The following is a 20529-nucleotide window of genomic DNA, read 5'->3' as shown; positions in this document are numbered from 1 at the left end:
TCTGGATGCCATTTACTATGAAATTCAAATACATGAAAAGTTGGTAGTAGAGGGTAGGGTATATTTACCCTATAGAGATTTATTTACTAATTTATTGAGTGACTTCTTAGTTCAACAGGCTTCAAATTACTGATTTGGCAAATACTCTTTCAATATTATTGTTCCTTAGTTTTCTTCTGCCAGATACAGCTAATGGAGAAGACTGTAAAAGCTAATCACTTATCACTTATTGTCATACAATTCAAAGTAAAAAAAAAAAAAAAAATCGAAAAAAACCCCAAACATACTTCACTGGGAAAAAAACCTATTCAAAGTATGTAGAAAAAAAAAGTGGCACTATTAACTTACAAGTTTGGAAGGAATTTATATTTTTATGTATTACATTAGATGACAGTTGGTGGAACTGCTTAAGGGGGCTGGCTACTTTTTTGTGTAGATGTGTTCACATGCAAGCACACAGTTCAGATGTGCTTAACGATAAGTTGGTATCAATCCTGACATGCAGCTGGTATTTTCCCCCTTTCTCAGTTTTTTATGAGCAAAGGTAGATTGTGTGTCAGTTTTTCTGAAATGCTTTAATAAATGAAAGAAGATGATTTAATAGGTCTTAACATTATTCAGCCTGAGTACTAAATCTTTTACTATTAAATGTTCTCCTAATTGTGTCCTGGAGGAGTTCAAAGTTCCAGTGAGTCATTCAGAATCTCTTCCTACTTATTGAGAATCAAGTCCAGTAAAGGAGCTGAAAGGAAACCATAAGAGTTAGAAACCCAATTCTCCAATGACAAAACTCCTTTTGAGAAACAGCTTACAGTTCATTCATTGGTTAAACAACAAGGCTAAATTCACCTCCTCAGGCTTCTTCACTTTATTAGACTATTAAAATAGAAAACTCTCACACCTCTGTAAACTAATTTCTAAAATTGAGTGTAGAGCATGCATTTATAAGCACATTGCAATACTCTACATTACTCAAGCAGCTGTTAATTGTGCATACCTCAAGAAACAAGCTTTTTGAAGTCTCAAGTGCTTTAAAAAGCTAGCATTCAGAAAAAAAAAACACAAATGAGTTGTGAAATAGCAGTAAACAAGAAATTATGCATTTAAAAATATTTTATATATTGGTCATACTAAAAAGAGAATACTAAAGTGTTTTCATTTTAATATGCAATTGACAATTTTAAAAATCAATTTATTTGCTACCTTTATTAATTGTACTAAATCTAAATTGCCAGATGAGTACTAATACTAGCAAATATGTTGGCTCTTTGTCCCATTCTTTTATCCAGGTAACATTGCAGCATATTTTTGTGCATCACACTGACTACCAGCCAGCCCTGTTCTCAATGCTTTGTACAGAGCAATACCTCCTCTACTCAAGAATAAAATATCACCACCCATCACAAAATTTTTTGGATGAGAACAAAGACTGACAAATGTTTCATTCCAAGTTTCTCTTCCTACATGCCAAAGTAAAGTCAGCAATTACAACCATGAGGTCTTAAGCTGTAGAAGTTGATGAAAAAGTGGAAGGCTGGGACATATCCTCAGACACACTCGCTCGTACTTGCCCTCTCCCTAAAATCTACACAACACAGCACCCAACCTTACCCATGTATCTGCAGCTCATGCTCTGGGGTTTCATTTTTTAATGTTGCCACCCTGTGGTCATTCATGGCAAAGACAATATTGTCCTCCACGAAAAATAGGTTGGGATTTCAAAGAACAACTCTGCAGAGTTGAACAAGATGAAAGATAAAGCTTTATCAAAACGTTATGTGAGCTAACCCATAATATAAGTACAGTAATCTTCTTTAGTTCTGTAGGAGTGTTACATGATGACTCCAGTCAAGCCAGAGTCTTCAGTTTGTTCATCTCAGCTCCAGCAACATCAGAAAACACAGCACAAGTTATTCACAGAAACACTACTTCCAACACAGAGTTCATTGCTTTACTTGTGTAAGTTTTGCCATCAGCTTTAGTAACAGGTATAAATGAACTAATTAAACTTCCTTTTATTTAATTTGCCATCTCCCAAGAAAAGCAAATCTATCTTCACCCCTTGATTTCTTTCACAGTTTCAAACTAAAATTCCTTTCTACAAAATTTTGGCCATGAACTCTTTATGGTCATGCTTCTTTCCCATTCTGTATGCAAAGGGAATTGATATTCCATCCCATTTTAATAATTAAAAAATATATCAGAAAAAAAAATTCCACTTCAATCTAGCTATTCAGTCAGATTTTACAGCTTTTTGCAAAAACCTAGGGGGACAAACATTCATTTAAGAGCTGTAGCTAGTGATTTTTTTTTGCTAGGTGCAAAAAAAGCCTACTCAATTAACCCTTATCTTTACAGTAGTTCACATGAAGTTATTTACTGTTATTACAGACTTGCTTTTGCAAGTTTAACTTTCAAGATACTTATTTCCAGCTGCTGAGACACCCGATTGCAACAGGAAGGAGGGGAAAAACATCCCACACAATCTGACACCCAAAGTTCACTCCAACAGCAGTGTACCCACCAGGAATAAACTAAGCCAGCAACATCCTTTTTACCCTCCTGATCTCCCTAAAAGGTCTAATGCAGAAAGATGATTCCAATAATTTTATTCTGCTCCTTTGTAGTTGCGAAGCCTTCTTCAAGTGCAGTCATTAAGAAAATGAGCTCCCTGACAGCCAGCACACTCCTCCTAAGCATGGGAGCAGGAACAGCCCTAAAACACCCCTCTATGGTCCCTTCCAACCTGACCCATTTTGGGATTTTGTTTCTCTCTGAAATTTGAAGCAACATACCACCATATCAGAACTAAGTTTTGGGGGGGGTGTGAAAAGGACAGCTGATACTCTCACACTGCACACAAACTCATTTTTTTCAGCCTGGCTTGACGTGGTAATTTTTAAAAGTTTTCCATCTACCTGCTGAACTGAAGAGTGACTCTCCTACAGCTTTACACTGTGAGTATTCTCTGCTGGTTCCACTGTCACAAGTTCTCAGAGTGACGTGAACAACAGTCTGCCATATTTAATTTGTAAATTTCTGTATGAGCATGTGGATCATTAAGTGAAAAGATCAAAACTCCGATATTTCCCTTTCTTCATTAACACAAAAAACACCTAATTCTGTCCACATAAGCAGACCAATTGAGCATCCTACATTCTGCAACATCAAGAGTTCACATAATTGTAGGAAATTTGCATAGAAAGAAGAATTCAGTGAGCTTTTCACAAATCAGAAGGACTCTTAATATCACAAAAGTAATAGCAAGTTTCCTTTTAGCTGAAATCAGGTTAATAACTGGCTCTCCTCTCATGCATTTTTATCAACTGCAAGTTTTTAAATATCTTCCTAATCCCCCAGTCATCATGAAGGTGCACTGACCCTCAGCTTTACCAAGGTGTAACTTCAATTACACTAGTCTGTGACAAAGTTAATTAGAATATACTTCCACAGCAGTAGAATATAGTGGCAATACAAATGAGAACATAGAAAAATGAGATCATGTGACAGTAAAAAAGACTTTAAGAATCAATTAATCTGAAAACTACACAAAACAATCTATCATTGTTACAATATCAAATCCTTAAAATTTCCATTACTTATTTCTGTAATGTCACCAGTAAACAGCCTCCTGATACCCAAACTCAGCTGTGCCTTGGAATTTATTTAGCACATTGCATTCACATAATTCATTCTTTATTTCCACATACTTATCAGCCCTTCTCACTGATATAGACTAGAAACCCTTATTCAGAACACTAATGAAGGGTACCTATCATGTATGGCTGATTAAGCTGATTGCTGAATCCAAATGAACAGCCAGCCAAAGCTCTGCTCCACATAACTGGATGAATTGGTTACACTGGGAAAAAGAGGGTGCATGAATAAAAGCGTTTGGGATTTGAGCCTCTGGACTCAGATGGTCTGAATTCAATTGTGTTGCCAGCAGATTAAGGATAACAGATTTATCAAAAAATATTAGACATTCCTGAAACACTATGGTTACAAATTTCTACAAAATATTATCAACATTGCAGAAAATACCGTATAATTTACAGAATTCCAAAAGTGTGCTTTAATAGTCATTTCACAAATTTTGACAGCAGCTAACTGCAGTCATTTTATGTCTCCCCTTCCCCCTTTCTTTCTGAAGTGTTCATTCCATTCTCATAATAGTATATTTGTCTCAGGGTAGCAATGAACTTTCGCACAATAAGACTGCATTCTAGAAACTACTTGTTTCATTAATTTATGCTTTTGCCACTGTATATATATACAGTACACAGTAATATGATGGATGCCTAATATGATGGATGCCCTATCCAGAACCCAGCTGCATTATTAGATGTACAATGTGTTGATATCAACGCCTTCGGAGCAAACAGGCAGCTGAAAACAAAATGGAAGAAAAAGGAGAAAAAAGCATCTGGTGGGCTGAGCAGGCAATGAGACAGACAATAGAAGTTTAGTGTTCCCAGCAAAAATATTTTAAAAGAATGCTATCAAATTGAATTGTTACTTCACCAAGGAGAGGAGAAAGGCAAAGGACACTTGGTGAACATTAGTAAAAAATCTGGCTTTAGTGGTGGACGACAGTGATCTACAGTTCTGCATAATAGGCTGTTCGCTCTATAAATCTGCTCCACTCCACAGCACTTCCCCAAGTAGGTGATATATTTCTAAAAAGTTCCATCTAAATGTCACCCTGAAAGCTTGCCACACTGAGGACCATTCTAAATGTCAGAACAGTCTCATGCAACCTATGACAGAATTTAGGATTAGTCTGTGCCACAGCTTCCTAAAATGAATTTCTAAGACTAAGTTATGCCTTTGGAATTTGGGTTCTGATCGGCACTGTTATTCAGTCTGTACTTCAAAAGTACAGACTTTATTTTTCAGTTTATCTCAGTTTTCAAGGCTCAATACGCTTGGAAAAAGCAATGAGGAATTTTACAGTAGAGCACATTCTTCTGACATCCTTGAAAAGAATTAATGTGAATCATGGCTGCATTTTGGATTTCAGTCTTTACACAAATACCAATTCTTTTACGGAATGCAGAGAAAAATAAATTCCATTAGCTCCACTGTACACAGAATTGAACATAAAGAGATATAAAAAGACTGGATCCCTATAGCTATCATAACACAATTATCAGAATCAGACACAATCTTTAAATACCCTTAAAGAAAAAAGTGACTGAAATTCACTAGACATTTAAGTTTGACCTAACCAAGATAGAGAGGCATTAAAATGAAGGCACTAATATATAAAAGGGGAAAAAAAGATCACAGAATGTATGAAATTAAAAACTTTCACAGTTCATATTCACATGAAGGACACACATGCATTAATTTATAGGAGACCACCACCTGATTTTTAATGCATTTATAAAATTATTCACATTATATTCACATTTTAGAGCTCCATTATCATTAGCACCCATTTACTCTTCAGCATCAATTCATTTTATGTCAGTTATTGGAGAACCAAAGTAGGGAAAGCCATTGACAGAGGAATGATTCTTGGTGCATATATAGGATACAAACTCTGGATGTTTTCTGTGGTTGGTGCATTCAAAAATATTTTTTGATTAATTGTGTGGGTTTTAGTAAGATGTAAGCTTTAGCTGAAGCTTCACCTTGGAGAAAATTGATGCGACTTTACAAAATATTTTTACATAACTTGTAAGACACTCACAGCAAAAGTACCATCATCCAGAAGGACAATTTAAGTTTAAAAGGAAAAAAATATTCATTAATGAAAATGACAGATTAAAAAAAAAAAATGCCTTCTGAGCCACATTGCACAAAAATTTATATAGACTACAAGGATGTTTTATTACATAAGATCATATAATCCAAGGGTAAATCTTGATGCACATCTCAAGGAGCACAGTTGGAGATTATGCTATAGGCAGCTTCAGCTGCAGCAGCATCTAGCTCCTGACTACAAAACTAGAAAAATATAAAGCACGTGATTTTCTGAGGTATTGTACTTTTCTTGGAAAAAGTTGCTCCATCTGGGCAAAACTAATACAATAATCTAGTCTGTGCTTAATTATTAGACAAGAGATTCTAAATAAAACATCAAGCTCAGGTTTAAGTAGGACTTGAGGGAATCATAAGCCATATGCTGGCCCTCTGAACCAAAATTAATTTCATCTTAAAGACTATATAGGTCATTGTCATAACAGTTTGGATGAGAAAATTGAATTGGGGGCCACTATTCATCTCATACTGCTAATAGTAGTCCTTATCACTTATTACTGTAATAAAAGGTAGTCCACAAACTAGAGAGGGTATATGAAAGAGGTTAATAGCACAGTCATCTAAATGTACAGTTAGTACTGCCAGATTCACTGCATCAGATTTTATTTAGTGTTACTCTACTGCATCCTGCATTACCAAGCATAAAATAAATTGCATTTTTATAGCACACTATAACTATTTTATGACTTCTATTTATTAGAAATACTTTTACTGTTTTCAGATAAAATAGATAGAAATACTCAAAAAAATGCATATGCTATTCTGACATTTTTCTTATAAAGTACTTTGAAAATCTTTAAAATTTATTTTGCTTGTCCTGTTGCATACATGGACTGGGTTAAAGTGATAGGTAATTCCATAAATTTTACCTGGAAATTTCATTGTGTTACTACAGAAATGATGCTTGTGATGTTTCACAAAGCTTTCAAGATTTCATTCCTGTACTAAACCATCAAGTGGCTGTGTTTTATGCACTGTCAGTCAGTGTACCTGATGGATTAAAAAGCTCCACCATCCCAACTCACCTTAAACACATAAAGCTTTAAGAGAAGCTGAAAGCAGCATTCTTGTTTATGCTCAAAGACACCCCAAGGACATCTCAGTCACTGGTCACAGCCAGCATAGATTCACGAGAGGAAATTCCTTAAAAAACTCAATTTCCTCTTATGATAAGGTACACTGGATAACCTGTCCAGGTGATCAAGGGAAGACTCTTGATGAAATCTTTTTAGATTTCAGTAAAGTTTTGATCTTGTCTCTCCCAGGATCCTTCTGGACAAAAGGTCCATCCCACAGCTGGACAAACACGTCATGGGATGGGTGAGTGACTGGCTCACAGGTTGGGCACACAGGGTTACAGTGACTGGGGGGACATCAGACTGGTGACCTGTCACTGGTGGGGTTCCACAGGGCTCCATCCTTGGCCCTGTGCTCTTCAACATCTTCATAAATCACCTGGACTCAGGACAGGAAGGGAGACTAAATCTGCCAATGATACTAAATTGGGAGGAGCTGTTGACTCCCTCAAGCAAAGTCAAGTGCTGGATTCTGCACCTGGGATGGGACAACCCTGGATTTGCCCACACAGTGAGGAAGGAGAGGGTGGAAAGCACCAGTGGCAAATTGAATCTGAGTCACCAGTGCCCTGGCAGCTGTGTTTGGAGACTTCTATTTATTGCTCTGATTTCTGGCACATCTCAGCCATCCCACTCCAGTAACCCTTTTCAGTAGGGGGTGGACCCATGCAGAAACAGAGGGAGAGCAGGCTGCAACAGCAGCAGCCAGCATCCCACTGATTCCTATGCTTTCCTCTCCTGGACTTCTTAAAATCACAATCCACACTTTTTCTAGGATACTGTTGGCATAGGCACCTACACATTAACAAGGCTACAATCAAATGGGAAGGACAATAAATCTTTTTGTCTTTGCTCCTATTAACAGTGTAACAAATTAATTCTAGCAGCACAGGACTACAGCCACGAAAAAGCACATAGAAAGTAAGAAGCTAAAAAAAAAATGCTCTCAAAAAATTGATGTAAAGCTTGTACAGGCTTTCACTGGGATTAGTTCATTTCCAGATATTACTTGACCCTCCTGATGCTCTCTGGGTGTTATGTGACAAGACACGCACAGAACGACTCTAACCTGTCAAGTTTAACTTGGGAAGATGCTACTGAAATGTCCCTGTTCATCAATCCATGGCATTCATTTACCTGGGGACCCAAATTCTGAGAGGTACAGGTCACATTACTGTGCATGAGCACATGATCCATGCAATAGAAAGCGTGCAGCCAAACTACCAACGTGCATGCTGAAAAATAACCTCCTCCCACCTCCAAGAGAAAAACTCTGAACAAGTGACAGATAACTGACAGGCCAGATCATGTACCATATATTTTGTGTGACTTTTTTTTTTTTTGTTGTTGGATCAGTAGGCAGGTTTCAAGTATTTGCAGGTAAAATCTTAAATATTTTTGAAAGGGAACAGCTACAAGAAACAGGAATCCTTGCAAAGTAAATTTTCCATATGATGTAACAGGAGCCATACAACAACTGATCTGGGGTCACCCAAAACTGTCTTTTCTTTTTAAACACATGAAAACAGAACACACACACCAGATGACCGCAGACTTCTGTTCAAAGCAGCAACTTCAACCTCACTGCCCCAGCACAAGCCACACTGGTCAAGCTATGGGCTATACTCTGGTACTTTCCCCCTTACACCACTCCCCAAGTTTTTCTGTGAAAAATCCATCTCGCTCAGATGAGGAAATAATCTTTTTAAAGCATACTGATTCGCACCACAAGGTTTTTCCTTACTAAACCACTGTATTTCCTATTGAGTTTTGAATTCCCAGCTGGTTTGGGGGCAGAGGGGTACATTTGAATTAGGTACTTGGATTGGCAGGAAAATACTTGAATGCTAAATTAAGGATGGGCTTAGGAAGAGCTGGGAGGGTCTAGTTTTGTTGGGTTTTTACCCTGCAGGAGCTGCCAAGACTTGGAGAGCCAGAAGACTCATCTCAGGTCTATATTCCATCACCTGTTTTCAAATCCAAGGAACTCCAGTACTTAGGAGGAATATTTTTACTGGAGAATCCATGCTGTTTTCAATCAAGGAAGCAGAAAATCCTCTTTTGCAGAGGCGGATGTTTGAGGAGTAGTGACTGCATTTTCCTGAGAGGCTAAATATTGCCTGCTGGCCATGCTCCTGGCAAAGCAGCAACTCCAGCTTACTCAAGTCAAAAACCCAAACTGTGCCAAGATACCAATAATTGCAAGGTGGAGGCAGGTAACTAAAGTGAGGGGGGGGAATTTTCCCAGTAGCAGTAGTGGGAAGACCAGAGAGCTGAAGCTGAGCCTGGGGGAGGGAGCTTGCTGCTCCTTGCCCTGCAGGACATGGCTGCTCCCATCCCTGACAGGCAGGGCCATTCTCAGGGGGCACCCCAGGCCTATTCCTGCCCTGCTGGGCAATTCGGGATTTCTCAGGAGAAAAATGCACCTTTTTTACCAGTACAAAAAAGTAATTTCATCTCAAACTCTTTCTTTGAAAGTAAGTGTAATCTTTTTTAAAAATATCTTCGCTTTTCGTATCAATTTTTATATTCCCTTAACTTATTTCTATATTCCTTCCAGGCTTTTCTTGAATCTTTTCATCACACAATTTTTTTTCCCTCTTATCTGCAATTGTATTTTTCATGGACTTGTCCATCCAGCTTGGCTTTTTTTCCCTCCTGCCTTTCTATCCATGCTGTAGTTACAGCTCCATAGCACTCATCACCAGTAGGTAACCATTAACTCACCTTTCAATGCTTTGTTTCCCTTCTGTGTTTTTTCCTTATATTCAACATCCATCCAACATTTCACTCTTGAATTTCATCTGTCTAGTGCTTTATATTGCTAAAAAACATGACCAAAACAGGTTTTGGTTACCACTCCAGTGCATTCCCTGACCTACAAAACACTGGTGTGACATTTCACTGTGCTCACTGTCTGAACAGGTGCCTGCAGGAGCAAACTTCTCCCCACCACCCCTTGCAATGAAAAGGAGATTCTGAACTGGCAAGTAAAAGAGCCCAAGAAAGCAAAGGAAAACTGCATAACAGTGAATATAAAGAACAAAATGGAAAGGCAAGAAATACAAAATAACAGGCAATAATATCCTACAAGCAGGACACATTTCCACATTCAAGCAAAAACAAAAACCCCCAGGAAAACCAGAAGAATCCATACCATAACTATGCATGTAAAAGCAAAATATAAAAAAAAAAAAAGTAGAAATTATTAATTAAAAATATTTTCGATTTTATATTTTAAAATTAAGCTGTAACACCACTGAATGTGTCCTGCCAAGCTATTGCAAGTACCTCATGCTAATGACAGCTGGGTGTTTGGACCACTTTCTGTGTTATGTATTTTTTATACTCTGCCAACTCTGCCCATGGGATGTTTCTGACCAACAAGGGGCTCTGGCCTTTCCTGCCACCAGCCTTGAGCACCACCACAGCTGTCACCTACCATGGCAGCTGTGCTGACCCAACAATGTGCTTCTCAGCAGCCAAAAGGTCAAAACCAATCAGATGTGGCTCTCCTTTCAAGTGCTATGCAAACTGTGGATGTACACTTCTAAGGAGTCTTTTATACCAGTTCATACATTGCCTTTTTGGGTAGAGCTTGGTCATATACTCAGATGCCAACCAAGCTTCCAATGTCTAGCAGGAATCATACTTGATTCCTATTGTTGAGACAGGGAAGAGCAATGAAAAACTGAATATTCTATCAAATCAATTAGATAAGTACTCTGGTTTTGCTGCTCTCTACTTCTAATTATCCCAGTCTGCCAATGTTGCCAGTGTCAGCACAGCTTCACATACCTGATCATGATAATTAGCAGCACAAACTTCTGATCTCTGATGTAGGAATTTCCACCAATTAACAAGTTAACAGTTAATTAGGCTTAAACCAAAAAAAGAAAAAAAAAATCTCATCTGGTGCTTGTGCAGCCTGAAATTCTCAATTACACTGTGGTGGTTCAGTTGCAAGGAGCAAGGCAGGTGAGGAGCTGTGAAGCCAGGCAGATTGGGAACCTCAGCATCTGGGAGGTGCTGTGAAACAACAGGCAGATGCTGGCCTTACAGCTGATAATGATACCACAGAACTAATTTTCACTTTCCTTAAAGGAAAGCTTCAGCCAGGGTTAGCATTCCAACTGTATTCTGTTTTTTGTTATATTTATTAAATCAACATCCATCTAAAGGAACAAGCCATCTAAACCAGCAGCCATGTAAGACAATTTTTCACAGTCAGAAGTTATTTAGCTGGAGATAACTCAAAATAGCAAGTATCTATAGTGAAATGTTTAAGGTGCTATGCATTTTTGCAGCAGAAGTCAGAGTAGGGCTAAATGAATGCAAGTGGCAAACATTATAAAAAGGCTAATTTATGAGAAGAAATAAGATGGTTTTGGTTTACTTATAACTTGAATAGTCACATTTGTCAAATATTCAAAAAACAAGGTAATTTTTTTTTAGTTTGTGAGATCTATCCTCTTAAAAAAAAAAAAATTAATTACAAGACAACTACTAAGGTGAGTGGAGAAAAACAACTCTACTACCCAAGTCATAATAAATGAGACAAAGCAGCAGGCTTAGACAACCCAGCCAGGGAAACAGCTGTTCTCTGTTGGGTTTTAGCAATATAAAAAGTAAGACAAAAACAATGAAGCAAATAGCTTGCTCTAACTAATTGTTTCTTTCCTTCATGAAGGAATTTTGAAATGTCTTTCCTTGATAATGACTAGATTTCCTCCAAATTCAGAAGGCTGCCTCTCAGGCACTCTTTCCTCCCCTTTCAGAAGAAATAATGGGTTTACATATTTAGCCTAACTTTGGTATCACATTACAGGCTTGGTAATTCCACAGAACAAGCAGAATCTCAGTAGCTCATATGCAGATCATCAGAGGCACCACATTGGTGAACCCTGGCACCATCTACAAAGGGTCCTCAGCTTCAACAGGACTGCAGTCACCTGTCTGAACTTCTGTTTGGGCTCTTCAAGTCTTCTTGCTGTGTTGGCTGAAAGGCTGTGAGCACTCCTACATTTTCAGAGTCTATTTTTCCAGTGCTGTTTTGCCTTAAACAAGTATAACCTACTCAAAAAAAGAAGAAAAGTCAAATGTTCATATTGTATGGTATAATTAATGACTCTGTTTCTCTCCTTAAAGAAAGAGCTGAATATCCCATGATTCACAAGGTACTACAGGCATTGAGGCTTTGTTCCTTTTTTTTCCAAACTACAAATAGGACAAAAAAGGAGGAAAGATCTGTGCATGGTAGCCCTGCTCCATGCCAGCTGCTAACCACCCATGAATGTGGTCTCCCTCTGTAACACCTCCTGACACACATGTGAGACAAATGAATATTTCAGGACTCCAACATGAATACACAGAGCTTGGGTTGCAATGAGATCTGCCTGCTGTCACTGCCTAGGGGATGATGCCACAATGAGTTTCTATTAGCATAGTTTCATCTTCAGGAGGGGTCTGCTTTAAGAAAATACACAGACATTTACGGCTTTTACTTTAGCAACTGCCTTGTTAGCAAATTACAAAAGTAGCTTTCTACTGTAAACCTTTGCAGCTATCATCACACAAAGAGTATCTTGGTAACAATCTGAAATTTCATGAATCCGTTAAAGTTTCCAAATATAGGAACTAGTTCTTTAAATTCAAACTGCTGATCAACTAAAATGCTCATTTCTGGAGGTCCCACAGTATTATGACAGCAGCTATCATGTCCATCCAATCAAAGTGAAAGGCAGGAGAAAATAAACCCCATAATCTTAGCTCCAAATTAACTTTCAACTTCACTTGGAGGGGAAAAAATAGGGAAGAACTACTCCCTTAATTACAGACTTTCTTTCTTTCTAATTAACCAGAATAATTGAAGCATGACTTCTTAAAAGCCTCTTGCCTAGCATCTCCCACAGTGGAAGCTTTTTGCTATCTGCCAAACAGTATTAAGTCATGAAAAACTTCTGGCTGGATAATCTGCTGGCTAATACTATTGCACAGGGTGCACAGTATCTTTCTGAAAAGCCCTCGTGACTTCAAAAAGTATAATTAAAGTTCTGTTGGTTTTTCAACTCCAATTCTTCCAAATAGAATAACTAGAGATTGCAAAAGAGAAAATATATCTCTTGATAATTTGCGATTCAGAGAAGTACTATTTAAAATCTGCTCTCATTATGACTTTTATACATTTTTTTAGAAATCAAACATTAATGGTAATGCTATTATTTAATAAAAGCTTTTCTTTTTAGGAACACATATTTCAGTCTCAGCGTGGTTTTGCATTGTCCTGTTAAGTAAAATGTAACAGTTCCACCCAGTGGTCTTCTGCAGCATTGCAGAACCGAGATCAGAGAGTAAAGTGAAGACATCTTTGCACCAAACTAATTGCAAAAATGACCTAATGTCAATAGGAAGGGCAGAAGTGACTTACTGAACTCACACAGTAAGTGCTTAATATTGTAGCAGCGTGATCAGATCAAAGTTATATAATGGCTTTCTATTTGTACAACACATCTGAAAGCAGATTTACCTGGTTACAAGTACTTTGAAACCATAATGCAAAATTAAAATTGTACTTAATTTTTTAATTAGTATAAAATTTCCTACTTCCATAGTATGAGATTATTAAGTAACTCTGATAGTTCAAAAATCTGTCTTCTCTTTTCTAATTTTCATAACGTTCATCATCTAGAGGATCCAATACAGAGCTCACTATGCTAAAAAATACAAAAGCAGAGACAAAGAGACTCTCCTAGGAGCTCTCAGCATTGTTTATGTCCCTCAAACGTTTCAGCTGGAAGTGTCAATTCCAGATGTATTGGTCACAGATGACTGACAGCAACTTCTGTAGCTCAGATACAACTGGGAAAAAAAAAAAGCAAAACATTTTTTTATTGTCTCTCTGACCCACTGTTCCTCCAGCACTTGGGAAAAAATGAACAAACATGTCAGTGGAGTCCACTTGGCATCTTAAATGACAGGGAAAATGTTTGTCATGTGAGTGCACACACAATGGTCACAGAAAACACCACTGAATTTTACCAAATTACCTACAAATTAGAAAGGCAGAGCAGGAGCTGACAATGAGGTTCAGGTAGCATGCTGCACATTTTGGTGTTGTGTTAGCAACTTTCACCACTGCATTCATAAATATTAGATTCTGTTAACTCTTTCTGGTGTTCTGGATAACCTTCCTCTGACAGCAATGGTTTCTGCTTGCCCTGTTCCAGGTCATTAAGATCAGTCAAATTCACAAGACAGAGATCTCAACCTTGTCAAATCCAGTCATTCAAAAGACAGCTTCAGTTTGGGGAAAGCGGAATGTGAGCTGCTATTTTCACGTTCCCTATGCACTATGACAGACACAGAGCCTTTGTTATTAAATAAGCATTATACTCCCCACCCACAACTGGGCTTCTCTCTTCCAGCAGCCCATATGGTGCTGCTCATCTTTCCTCCCTCTCCTCCCCTTTTGTGCTGTTTCAAAATCCCCAAGATCCAAGCACAGGATGCATTATGAACAAAGCTTTCTTCACACTCCTTTCTCCATATAAGCCCTGCCACTAACTTAGAAGCCATTTTCCTGTTCAAAGACCAGCAAGCAAAGCTCCCCAAACTGCCTGACCCTGGCAGTGCTCATGCTTTCACAGCAGCAGCTCAGCTTGGAGCAGTGGCAGCAGCTGCTTGGCTTATAGGGCTGCAAACACTTCACTTCCAGAAGAGAAACATCAAATTAACAGCACAGTCTGCCCCTGGCTGCTCACTGTATCCCAGAGGCTTGTTGCCACCATCCTAGATTTGTCACTAGAGGGTACAGCAGACCAAAGCAAGGTAATACTCAAGGCTGCTTAAAGTTCAGTGCAACTTTTTGGCCTGAAAATCTAGATTTGCCAAATTCAGCCACTGGGAGGAGTGTCTCAGTGCAGGCTTGAGCAGCAGGGAAATGGACAGAGAGGCTGAACTGCTGAAGGAAAAACTGTACCACAAAAGCCATTAAAAATTACTAACTGCTGTCTTCTCCAGGGTAGTCTAATTAAGATTTAAATAAATTTTAAAAACTGTACCTATACCAACAAATCCCTAACAACAAGGTGGGGCAAGCAGATTCTTGAAATTCAGAATTGCAGGAAGATTACCTCAGGACCTAAATTGTCCTACCAGTAACACACCCTTGTAGAAGTAGCTTCCCATGGGCCTGAAACTCCATTTCTTAGTTCATTCCAAACTCCTGGGGTCCCACAGCTCAGGGATTCAGGCACCAAGAAGCCTTTGCATTTCTCATCTTTGTGCACTGCATCCCCAGCCCAGTATCCTGGGCATTTTATGCTCTCACAACTACCTGTGACACAAATATCTCTACCAAGTAGAGTATTAGGCACAGAGATACTAAAGTGACATCCACAAAGGGCACATTCATTAAAATGCTCAGAGCTGACAAGTCTAAGTGTTTAAGCACCTAGACACAGCCCTGAAATGAGATGGTCAAAAAGCAACAGAGACTTCAGCAATCACTTGTCTGAGCAGGATTTTACCAGTAACATCTAGTAAGCATGTTTGAGCCCTCCAGATGTTAGCTTGCACATCTGTTTCAGCAACACTGACCTACAGAAGTGAGCCCTTATCTATAACCGTGGACCTGTCTGTAAAACAAGGCACACAAACACTCCAAAAGTTTAGAAAGCATGAAGCCTTTAAACACAGAGCAGGGGGAAGAAAGGGGACACACACACTTGCTAAATACTACCACTATCACTGGATGCAATTCAATAAAAATGCACTAAACTTGAAACAGAGATTGAAGCTGAGTATTTCCTAATATGAAAAAGGCCCAAGCTGTAAAGCTTATTATCTTTACTCAATCTCACAGCCCAATGTGTATTTTCAAATTCCTTTTTATATAAAGCACAACAGCTTTCATAGGCCTAACACAGGGGGTAGCCAAAGGGCTTTCCTGAAGGAGCACCCTGGGATGGGGGGAGTAACTGTAGGTGCACACAAGTAATAACAGGGGAAGTAAACTCTGGGCTCCAGCTGGCAAGAGCAGCAAGTCTGAAGCTTCACCCCTTATGATGCTGCATGTAAATGTTTATATGTTTTATTTTAAATTTAGCTTGGTACATTTTGGTAAACATATAATTTATCTAAAGGCTTCCAAATATGTTTTTTTATTGATAAGTCAGTAATGAATCAGCACTGTAAGGCAAAAAGCTGGTTTTATCAGGCAATGAGAATCACACAGGAAGGTACCATCTTACCCAGGGCAGACCAGGTATTCCAAGATGCTCTTGGAATTCAGTGGGTTGAGTAGTTAACCTTTCTGTAACAGGAACCATAATTTAATTTGTTTCCTTGGATTAAAAAAAAAAAGTCCTCCTGTCAACATCATGAAAAGTATTTTTGTAAAAAATTCTTTATAGTGAGGACTTATTCTAGACAGTTGCTCTACTTATGACACTGAAAATTAATTTCTATTCATACTGATGTTTTGTGTTTACTCCTTAATTGCTTAACTAGTTCAGAAACAAAACTACAAGTTCCACAGATCATTTTTTACCTTCTTATCAAAATCTGAGTGAGCAGCCTACAAATGATTAGAAATTGGCAGTGTGCTATATTATAAATACATAGACATAAATATCTACAAATTCATAACCTACTTGAATTGGGGAGCACTCATTTCTATTCCCTTCAAAAATGTGACATTCTAGATTATATTATTCTCTAAACAAAACTAACATAACTAATGTTAATAAACCCAAACAATAGTACACCAAAGATTCTTACTTTATCCCTTCCACACCATATAAGCAAGCACTAAAATTTGGAAATAAAAGTCCAAAATTTATTGTTGTGTACCAGAAAAGAAACTGAAAAAAAGGGACAATCCTGACAGTGTCTTGGATGTCTCTGACTTGGCACTCTGCAAAGAAAGGAGATATTTCACCTTGATCTCATTTCTCCTTTATTGCTTGCTTGTAAAAATAGATAAAAGTTGCACAGCTCAAGGGTGTTGTGAAGGTAAATTAATTATTTTGAGAGAAGCTATTCAGATATTACAGTGATGAGCATCATGAAAGCCCCTGAGGAAAAGAATCATTTTGACTTCATGGTAAGGGTCTGAATAAAATGCAGGAAATGAGGCCCGAGGCCACATGTTGTACAAAATAGTGAACATCTGTTCATTAAACAAACTCTGTCCATCCAAAAACCAGAGTAGGCAAGACTAGTTTGGAACAAAAATAGCATGGGATAACATAATTAAGAATTACTGTACAGCATACAACTGGAGGCAAACTTCTGTTACAAGAATCATTAACTATGCTTAGACTATAAACTCTTCATTTTTCTGTGAATAATATTTTTATTGCATGCAACATCCTTGTTTACTTTTTCAGAGTTAAAACCAAGCTCCACTTCTTTCACAATCAGTTTGTCCATTTATAAATGTTTGAAACTCATGTACAATAAACAGACTGGAAGAGTAAACGTTACCAGTTGCTACCCTGTGGGTTTTTGGGATAGAATTGGCCAGAACGATTTCACACATTTGCTGACAGAGTCAAGAACGTGGAGCATTGCTGTGGGAAGCCAACATGCTCTTGTGGCAACAGACTTGTCAAGCTACTCCTCTCCCCCAAATAAACTTTGCCTTCTACCACAAATCTATATCAGTCCTGTGTTGGTTTTTACTCCCCCTTGTCAAATTTCAGTTTTCCAACCCTATGTTTCCTATTAAAAGTTCAGGATCTCCTTCCAGTCTAACTCTATCCCATTCTTTTGACCTACATCACCTAGCCCTCCTGTAAGATTCTTAGTTCCCTCTCCTGCATTCCTCAGGCTAGACACCTGATGTCCACCATTGTAACCTCCAGCAATATCTGCTCTTTTCTCCTAAGCACCAGCTCGCTTTGGTGCTTGCTCTGAGAATCAACACTCCTAGCCTCAGTCACCCATGTTTCCATTTAGCCATCTTGAAATTAAGACATGTGTTCTGTTTCCCCCCCAAGTCCTATGCCACTGCATTACCTCCTTATCCCAGCTATCTGACAGAGCCATCTGGCTGCCACTGTTTATTTATATGTAGGATCTAATTCAGAATCCATTTCAAATTCATTTCCAGCCCAGCTTTTCTTCTCCTCTCTCTAGATGTTTCCTTTAGTCTGTATTTCTGTGGAGAACTCACACACTGCAAGGTGTTTAAAGATAAATATATTCCACCTGAGTGCTCAAGTAAACAATTACCTCATCATCTTCAATATTTATTAAAATATTTAGCTTCATCTATGAACTAACAAGAGAACAGAAAAAAATTTCTTCCCTCCCAAATATTTAAAGATATAAAATTAAGCTAAGAAGTTAAGCTTCTACAGTGGAAATATGTTCAAATTCATGGGACTGTATTACCAATGCATATCAAACCTGAATTTTACCAATAGTTTTTAATAAGCAAACACAGACCATAAAGTGACATTGTCCCAAAGGTAGCTGGAAATGTCAGAGCAGTAGAATTCACAGTACTTCATCCTTGCATGATGCTAAGCCAGGCTTCAGAAGGAAGATGCTGCAGCATCTCCTCAGGTGTGCACTGCTTTCACTGAACACCTGACCTTGTGCAAGGTGCCTCGAGGAGGTTCATGGGAGCACCCAGCCCAGGTAAGAGCACTGTGCACTACCTGGATGTGCACAGGCACAAGACACTGGGCCTTTTGCTAGAGAGCAGAAAGCTCAGTGCTAAAAGCTGATGGGAGCAGGGAGCAGCAGGCTTGGAACTCTCCAGGCAGTGGGAAGGTCCTGGGAGGTCTCAGCCCCACTCTGGCCCTCCCCCTGACCATCTTCACTTCCCCAATGCCTAAAGCCCATTTTCCAAGTGAAATACCTCATCCCTTTGAGTGGAAAAGCCTCCAGGAATCCACTCCAGGAGACAGCTATGCCTTCTCAATGCCCCTGCCTGTGGAAGAGGGAAATTCCTGCTGCTCATCATTGTCACACAGCTGTGACAGCCAGCAGCTCCCAAATGGAGCCCTGGGAAAAAGCAAAGCTCGCAGAGGAGTTTCAGATGGTGCAGCAGAGGAGTGTTGATAGGGCATGTCAATGCCAGCTGCTGTCCTGCAGAGGCAATGGCAAGCACATCCTCCAGGAAACTCCTTCAGCTCTTCCTGTGCATTCCTGAGTTTCAGAGGACTTAATCCATGGTAGCATCAGGCATGACCAAATCAGATTAATATTGTGCTTCAGAGCATTCTAGCATCTTGCAAACAGACTTTACACCTTTTAAAACAAGAACCTGAATAATTCTGAAGTTATTTAAAGCATGACTTTGTACAGAAAACAAATAATTCTGAAGTTATTTAAAGCGTGACTTGGTACAGAAAACAAAGTCAAAGAAAGTAGATTTTACATTATGCAATTCATGCAACTAAGTCAGCTGTTTCTCTCTTTAAATTATATCAAGAATTAATTTTTCAACTCAGATACATTAATCCCACATTTCTTTTCAGGATCTCAAGCCAAAACTTTTTAAAGTACTGTTTTGTACCTATGGAAACCTACAGCTTCAAGAGACCAAGTAATTTTGGTCTGGCATTTAACAGGACAGCGTAAAATCCAGGCAGATAGAGAAAAGTTCCAATAAGAGAAATTAAGAAGAGAGACTGGGTTCACACAGCTTGTACTCAAAGTTCACAGATACTTCTTTTATCACAAAATTAGTCCCCCTGAAAAAATCTGAACCTCAATTTATATAGCAAGTTTTTACAGCAAGCACCTCAATTTTCATAACTCCAGACTTGGGTGGGTTTGGTATTTTTCCCCTCCTCCTTGAGAAGTATTCCTTTTAAAAAAAAAACTGGCTGAGAAAGCTGTCCTAATTAATATTCAGTTCAGTGATTAAGCACTCTCCCAAGTGACCTATATGTGTAATAGCATCAAGTACCACCTGCTCAAACTGTTGTTTTGCAGCGAAATATTAATCCCTTGTACCTTCTGTTACCAAGCTTGGATGCCATCTGAAACTCAAACAGGAATGATTCATTGCAGATGATTTGTAAACTCACTGAAATTTGTATAAAAATGTAGCAATTATGGACAAATAATTTGAAATAATGCAGTGCAAAAGGCAGGGTACAGAACTTCAGGTAATTTCTCCCATTTGAAGTTCATTTCATATTATGTGATGTATAAATTACGAACTGTTTTTAAGTACAAAGCAATTTTTTTAGTTTCTTTTAAGCAAACATTGCATATTTTCTACAAACAAGTGTAAGAAATACAGTTCAGTCAAATTGTGTCTGTTCTAAAAGGTGTCAAGATAATATTTCATGGAAACCTATTGTTTCAAGAGTGCTGGCATAGAAAGCTGCAGTTTACGTGTTTGAATTTGTAGCCTAGAACAAAATACTTGAATAACTATAGCATATTTTCTATATTCACTGGGTAGAAAAATCATTATGTTTCTGCCAACTTTATACCTCTCATGCAAGCAAAATCACATACTTCAGACATGTTTGTGCTCTTGATGGCACACAAGTGGAAGGGAGAAAAGAAACAGATTCAGATAATTGGCAGCTCAACAAATCCAAAGGTCAACATCTGACTCCACTGACTTCAATTGGGAGTCTTCCTATTTCACACAAGTGTTTATTTAAAAAAAAAAAATCCTCACATGCTTTCTGTCTTTTGTATGCATGTC

This window comes from Vidua chalybeata, chromosome 2 (assembly GCF_026979565.1).
Source record: "Vidua chalybeata isolate OUT-0048 chromosome 2, bVidCha1 merged haplotype, whole genome shotgun sequence".
Taxonomy (NCBI): domain Eukaryota; kingdom Metazoa; phylum Chordata; class Aves; order Passeriformes; family Viduidae; genus Vidua; species Vidua chalybeata.
This window is presented reverse-complemented; position numbering follows the sequence as displayed.